Here is a 7,927-nt window from a genome sequence, read left to right on the forward strand (position 1 = left end):
GTGATTATGTTGTGTGTTGGGTGATGTGTGTGGATGGGTGTATGTAGATATTTTAAATATTATATTTATTGATATATTTTATATATATAGATATATTTGATGTGGGGAGTGTGTTGTGTGGGTGGCGTGGGGGGGTGTGGGTGGAGTGTTGTGTGTGTGTGTTGGGGTGTGTGTGTGGGGGTATATAAATAAAAAAAAAAATAAATATATATATATGTTATTTATATAGTTATAGTATATTGTGAGTGTGGGTGTGGGGTGTGGGGTGTGTGGATGTGTGTGTTTGTGTTGTGTGTGTGTGTGACGCCGTGTGTGGAGTGGGTACGTGTGTGTGTGTGTTGGTGATTGTGTGTTGTGTGTGTGTGGTGTGTGTGTGTGTGTTTTGTTGGGTGTGTGTGTGTGTGTGTGTGTGGGTGTGTATGTGGTATGTGTATGTGTATGTGTATGGTGATGTTGTATGTGTGTGTGTGTGTATGTGTGTGTGTGTGTGTGTGTGAGGAGAGATAGATTGAGAGAGTTATTGATATATGGGTTGTTTGGATTATAGATGATAGATGAGTGTATAGAGAGTGTTGATATAGACTAGAATTGATTGATAGTTATAGGTGGGTGGGTGGGGGGGCTGGGGGTGTGGGTGTGCAGTATAGCGGGATTGTGAGAGAGTAGTGAGTGTGTGAGTGTGTGTGTGAGTGAGTGTTTGAGAGTGAGAGTTGTGTGTTCAGGATAGACGGGTGAGAGAGTTTGTCAGGTGAGCGTTTGATAGAGTTGTGTGAGAGAGAAGTTTTAGAGTTTAGAGTGGAGGGTTGCTGGGATATTAGTGGCAGATGGAGAGATAAGCATTTAGGGATAGATGTGAGGGGTGGAGGTTGGGATGTGCTGTTGTGATTTTAGAGAGTGTGTGAGAGTAGATGTTTAGTGTGTGAGTGAGTGTGAAAGAGTAGAAGGGGGTGGATTTGAGTTATTGATGTGAGATTGTGTTTGAGTTATATCATGTTATTGGTGGGTGGTGAGAGTGAGAGAGTATAGTGATTGAGTTTAGTGGTTATCAGATAGTTGGAGAGATGAGAGAGAGTTTGGAGTGTGTGAGAGAGATTATATATATATAGTGTTTATATTAGAAATAGAGATATATTTATAGGCGCTGTGTGGGTGTGTGGGGGGGTGTGTATATTATGAAGATATTTTTGATATATGAGATATTATATATAGATATATATATATTTATACGATTGATATATATATATATACATATACATACATATACATATCTATTATAGATATATCTATATATATATTTATTTATATAAATATAGTATTTAGATCTATATATATATTATTATATATATATAGTATAATTTATATATATGTGTTGTGTTGTGTGTGTGTGGGTGTGTGTGTGGGTGTGTATGTGTATGTATGGGTGTTTGTGTATGTGTGTGGGTGTATGTGTATGCTGTATGTGATGTATGTATTGTGTGTTGTGTGAGGGTGTTGTGTGTGGCGTGTGTGGGGGGTGTGTGGAGTGTTATAGATATATTATATTAGATTATTTATGCTATATTTATAGTATATTTATATTGATAGACGAGACGTGTTGTTCGTGGCTTAGAATTGCAGTGTGACATTATTATATATAGTAGACATTTAGATATATATGATATTATTGTGAGATAGATTTGAGATATATATATATTTTTGTAGAGCTGAGAGTAGATTATACAGAGTGATTCTATATATGGGCTGTGTGATGTGGCGTGTGTGTGGGGGTGGGTGTGGGTGTGCGGGTGGGGGTGTGTGTGGGGGTGTGGGGTGGTGGTGGTGGGTGATTTAGTTAGTTGGATATGAGTGTTGTGTGTGTGAGTATTGAGTGAGAGATATTCAGTGTGTTGAGTGGTCGTGAGTGATATAGAGATAGTAGATAGGTAGACTGTGTCTGTAAGTTTGTGGGATTGTGTTAGAGGGACAGTGATAGAGTGGTTAGAGATAGATAAGTGTGAGTTAGATTTAGTCGATAGTGAGGGGGGGGTGGGGGTGGGGGTTGTGTGGGTGGGTGTGGGGGGGTGGGTGGGGGGGGGTGTGTGTGTGTGGGGGGTGGGTGGGGTGGGGGGGGGGTGGGGGGTGTGGTGGGGGTTTTGTTAGTGATATGAGATTGTGTGTGTGATGAGAGTGTGAGTGAGTGTGAGTGTGTGAGAGTGAGTGTGAGGTGGTGAGTTATGGGTGGGAGTGTTAGTATCTTAGTGGTAGTTATAGTGGGTGTGGAGTGAGTGTGTGGTGTGAGAGTGAGTGAGTGGTGTGTGTGGGAGGGACGTGTGTGAGAGAGAGTGTGAGAGATTTGAGTGTGTGAGTCAGAGTAAGTGAGAGTGTTACCGTGAGTGTTATAGTGTTTGTGAGAGATATAGATATATATTGTTAGATATTTTGTATATATGTGGTGGATAGAGGGGTGGGGGGATGGGGGGGGGGGGGCGGGAGGGGAGGTGGGGGGGGGTGGGGGGTTGGGGGGGGGGGTTGGGGGTGTGTGTGTGTGTGGCGTGTACTCCGTGAGGTGTGTGTGTGAATGTGTTTGTGTGGTGGGTGTGGTGAGACGTGTGAGTGTGTGAGGGTGGGAGTGAGTGGGTGGTGTGTGTGAGATGTGTGTGTGAGTGGTGAGTGTGGGATGAGTGATGATTGGATTGACGAGGGAGTGATAGTTTGGTTAGATGTGATAGAGAGAGTGAGAGAGAGTGAGATAGACGATGATTTATAGATGTGATAAGATGAGATAGTTGGGTGGGGGGGGGAGTTGGTGGTGTGAGTGGGTAAGTGTGAGATGTTAGTTTTTTAACCGTTGTGTGGAGTGTGTCAGTGATATAGTGTGTAGATAGAGTTTGTGAGTGCAGTGTGCTGTGTGTGAGGTTGGGTGGGTCGTATGTGTATGTGTTGTTTGTGTGTGTGTGAGAGTGAGTGTTTTTGTGTTGGGTGTGTTGGGTGTTTGGAGTTTGTGTATCTTGAGGGAGCGTGGGTGTCTAGTCACACACAACATACACTGTACATATAGCGAGGGGGAGGCTGGTGTGAGTGATATTGTGTGTTGAGATTTTGTGTGATAGGTGAGGTGATAAGTGTCGTATAAGGAGAGTGTTATAGTTTCGTGAGAGTTATAGAGAGAGAGAGTCGAGAGAATTAGATTCTTACATATTTTGTGAGTTGAGAGATGAGAGATATTGTTGATTCTATATATAGAGATATATATTTAGTTTTTTATTTTATATAGATATATGCGTGTAGTATAGAGTATAGTTATATATTGATAGATGTTACATAGATAGCTCAGATATGTATATATCTATATCTATATGTATATAATAAAAATATAATATCTAAATATAATAATAAATATATAAATATAAATATATATCTATATGCATACACAAGAGTGTGTATGTGTGTTTTGTTGGTAATTATACATATTTATATATATAAACATATAAATCTATAAATATATATATAAATCATATATAAAAATATCTATCTAAATATATAAGAGGTGTGTGTGTGTGTGTTGTGTGTGTGTGTTGTGGTGTGTTGTGTGTGTGTGTGTGTTTGTGTGTGTAGTGTATGTAACTCTAAAATATATATATATATATATATATATATAATATATATATATATATATATATACATCTATATCATATAAAGAGATATTTATATATAAATATATATATATATATAATATATAATATATGTATATCTCTAGCTTTAAATATTATAACACACACACACCCACACACCACACCCTACCCATATATAAATATAACAATATATATATATAAATATATATATATATATATCTATCTATAAATATATATATATATGTATGTACATCTATATATATATATCAATATATCTATATAAAATATATATATATACAAATCTCAAATATAAATATATATATGATGCATATGATGAATAATTATATGCATGTATAAATCCATATATGTATATCTGTATATATATATAATTATGTAATATATACATATATATATCATATGTATGTATATATAGAAATATAATATATATATAGATAAAAAATATATATAATAAAATATGTATGCATAAAATTATATAACAAATTATATATATAAATATCAAAATATAATATATATATTAATATATATGTATGTATGTAAATCTATATATTAAATAATTATAAATCAATTATATATATATCATATATATATAAGATATATAATATATATATATAATATATACCCAACCAAAGCATGTGATTTGTGTGAGTGTATGTGTATGTAATATTGAGAAGAGAGAGAGATATACGGGAAATTAGTATAATCCTTTATTTTGTTTTGTGTAGATTATATATAACTATATATATATATATTATATATATAATATATAGACCTATATAAATATATATAGATAGAGAGAGAGAGAAGAGAGATAGAGACGAGAGAGAGTGAGAGAGAGAGAGAGAGATGTAGATATATGTTTATACATAGGCATATACGACATATATACGCATTTGTATAAGGTACATATATACATATATATATATATATATATATATATAAATATCTATATATATACAATCATATATTATATAATATATATACTATATATATATCTATATATAGCTATCACTATGTATATATACATATACATGAATATATATATATATCTATATATATATTTATATATATATATATATATATATATATATATATATATATATATCGATGGAGAGTATAAAAGCAACCATGACTTGGGAGAATTGAAGATTATGTTCTATGAATCATAAGATAGATTATCATCAACTTTAATCAAACACCGTTGTTATTAGTCAAGCGTACCATCGCAAACCTTTATGTTTAATTCAGATAATCAATTAAAAGCATATAATAGTTGAAAGTTTATAATTATTAGTTTTTGTAATTTAGCTGGCATGTTACTCTAAGTATTTCATTATACCTTTTAACAATTGAATTTAAACAATGCCGCAGTGCATTTAGACAAATGCTCCATAATTAGAACAAGAAACAAATACCTTAAGCGTTTTCCTTATCCCTTTGAATAATTGATTGATATTTATTTTTAAAATTTGTATACCAGTTTGACACTTTCCATTTTTTTTTTTTTTTTTTTTTTTTTAACGGAAACGATATTCGCTTCAATGTATTATTTTATCCATTATGTTAAATGATACAGCCGCACTATTTTCATTTATGAGTGTCTTATAAACTAACGTTAGTGGATGTCGGGAAGGTTAACAGAAATGTGGGGACACCCATTGTTGCAGTGCAACCAGGGTTCAAATGTTGCATCAACAAAGTCCACAGACCTTGTTATCTCGAACTAATTCGAATGTAAACAGTACTGTAAAGTTTCCTGGGAAGGTAACAGATGGCGTTTCACACTCCCATTAAATTAGTAAACTAGGTAAATATTTCTTTAAACAAAGCTATTTTTACATCTATTGTTGCCCTTATGCATTTAGCATTCTTATAATGACGTTTTTTTACATTTCTACTTAAAAAAAAAAAAAAAAAAAAAAAAAAAACAATACGTTCTATTTACGCATGATGAACACCATTTTGCGCAAATCCACCGTTTACTACACCTCTCATTTAGACCCTTGTCGCGAAGTGATCAAGAGCACTCGTACTGTTTGCCTCAGAGAGTTCTCAGAATAGCACCAATCAACTCTTTCTGAATCCCACCATCCAAAACTTTTCGGCGTGTCCCAAAAAAACTACATCATTGTTTACGTCAGTTAATACTAATTAAGCCCTCTCATTTAATACTAATGAAGCCCTCTCATTTAATACTAATGAAGCCCTCTCATTTAATACTAATGAAGCCTTCTCATTTAATACTAATGAAGCCCTCTCATTTAATACTAATGAAGCCTTCTCATTTAATACTAACGAAGCCCTCTCATTTAATAATAATGAAGCCTTCTCATTTAATACTAATGAAGCCCTCTCATTTAATACTAATGAAGCCTTCTCATTTAATACTAATGAAGCCCTCTCATTTAATACTAATGAAGCCTTCTCATTTAATACTAACGAAGCCCTCTCATTTAATAATAATGAAGCCTTCTCATTTAATACTAATGAAGCCCTCTCATTTAATACTAATGAAGCCCTCTCATTTAATACTAATGAAGCCTTCTCATTTAATACTAATGAAGCCCTCTCATTTAATACTAATGAAGCCTTCTCATTTAATACTAACGAAGCCCTCTCATTTAATAATAATGAAGCCTTCTCATTTAATACTAACGAAGCCCTCTCATTTAATACTAATGAAGCCCTCTCATTTAATACTAATGAACCCTCTCATTATATACTAAATGACGCCATCTCATTTAATACTAATGAAGCCTTCTCATTTAATACTAATGAAGCCCTCTCATTTAATACTAATGAAGCCTTCTCATTTAATACTAACGAAGCCCTCTCATTTAATACTAACTTGGAAAGCCTTCTCATTTAATACTAAATGAAGCCCTCTCATTTAAATTTAATACTAATGAAGCCTTCTCGCATTTAATACTAATGAAGCCCTCTCCTATGTTTATTTAATAATAATGAAGCCTTCTCATTTAATACTAACGAAGCCTTCTCATTTAATACTAATGAAGCCCTCTCATTTAATACTAATGAAGCCTTCTCATTTAATACTAACGAAGCCCTCTCATTTAATAATAATGAAGCCTTCTCATTTAATACTAATGAAGCCTTCTCATTTAATACTAATGAAGCCCTCTCATTTAATACTAATGAAGCCTTCTCATTTAATACTATTTGAATTAAAGCCCTCCTGCATTCATAATACTATACTAATGAAGCCTTCTCATTTAATACTAATGAAGCCCTCTCATTTAATAATAATGAAGCCTTCTCATCATTAATACTAATGAAGCCTCTCTTCATTTAATTACTAATGAAGCCCTCTCATTTAATACTAATGAAGCTTCTCATTTATAACTAATGAAGCCCTCTCATTAAAATACTAATGAAGCTTCTCATTTTAATACTAAACGAAGCCCTCTCATTTAATAGTAATTGGAAGCTCTTCTCCATTTAATACTAACGAAGCCCTCTCATTTTATACATACTAAATGAAGCCCTCTCATTTAAGAATCCAAATGAAGCCTTCTCATTTAATACTAACGATGCCCGCCTCATTTAATAATAAATTGAAGCCTTATCATTAAAACTAAACGAAGCCTCTCATTTAATACTAATGAAGCCCCTTCATTATAATACTAATGAAGCCTTCGCATTTAATACTAACGAAGTCCGCCCTCGTCATTTAATACTAATGATGAGCCCTCTCATTTAATACTAATGAAGCCTTCTCATTTAATATACTAACGAAAGCCTCTTCATTTAATAATATGAAGCCTTTCTCATTTAATACTAACGAAAGCCCTCTCATTTAATAGCTACTGAAGCCCTCTCATTTAATACTAATGAAGCCTTCTTCATTTAATACTATCGAAGCCCTCTCATTTATACTAACGAAGCCCTCCTCATTTAATACTAACGAAGCCCTCTCAATTTATAATAATAATGAAGCCGGCTCTCATTTAATATATTGCTAATGAAGCCTTCTCATTTACTACTAATAAAGCCTTCCTCATTTATACTACTATTACGAAGCCCTCTCATTTAATAATAATGAAGCCTTCTCATTTAATACTAACGAAGCCCTCTCATTTAATACTAATGAAGCCCTCTCATTTAATACTAATGAAGCCTTCTCATTTAATACTAATGAAGCCTTCTCATTTAATACTAATGAAGCCTTCTCATTTAATACTAATGAAGCCCTCTCATTTAATACTAATGAAGCCTTCTCATTTAATACTAATGAAGCCCTCTCATTTAATAATAATGAAGCCTTCTCATTTAATACT

The sequence above is a fragment of the Penaeus japonicus genome, unplaced genomic scaffold (assembly GCF_977035675.1).
Source record: "Penaeus japonicus unplaced genomic scaffold, GWHDUDI00000001_assembly GWHDUDI00000017, whole genome shotgun sequence".
In the NCBI taxonomy this organism is placed as follows: domain Eukaryota; kingdom Metazoa; phylum Arthropoda; class Malacostraca; order Decapoda; family Penaeidae; genus Penaeus; species Penaeus japonicus.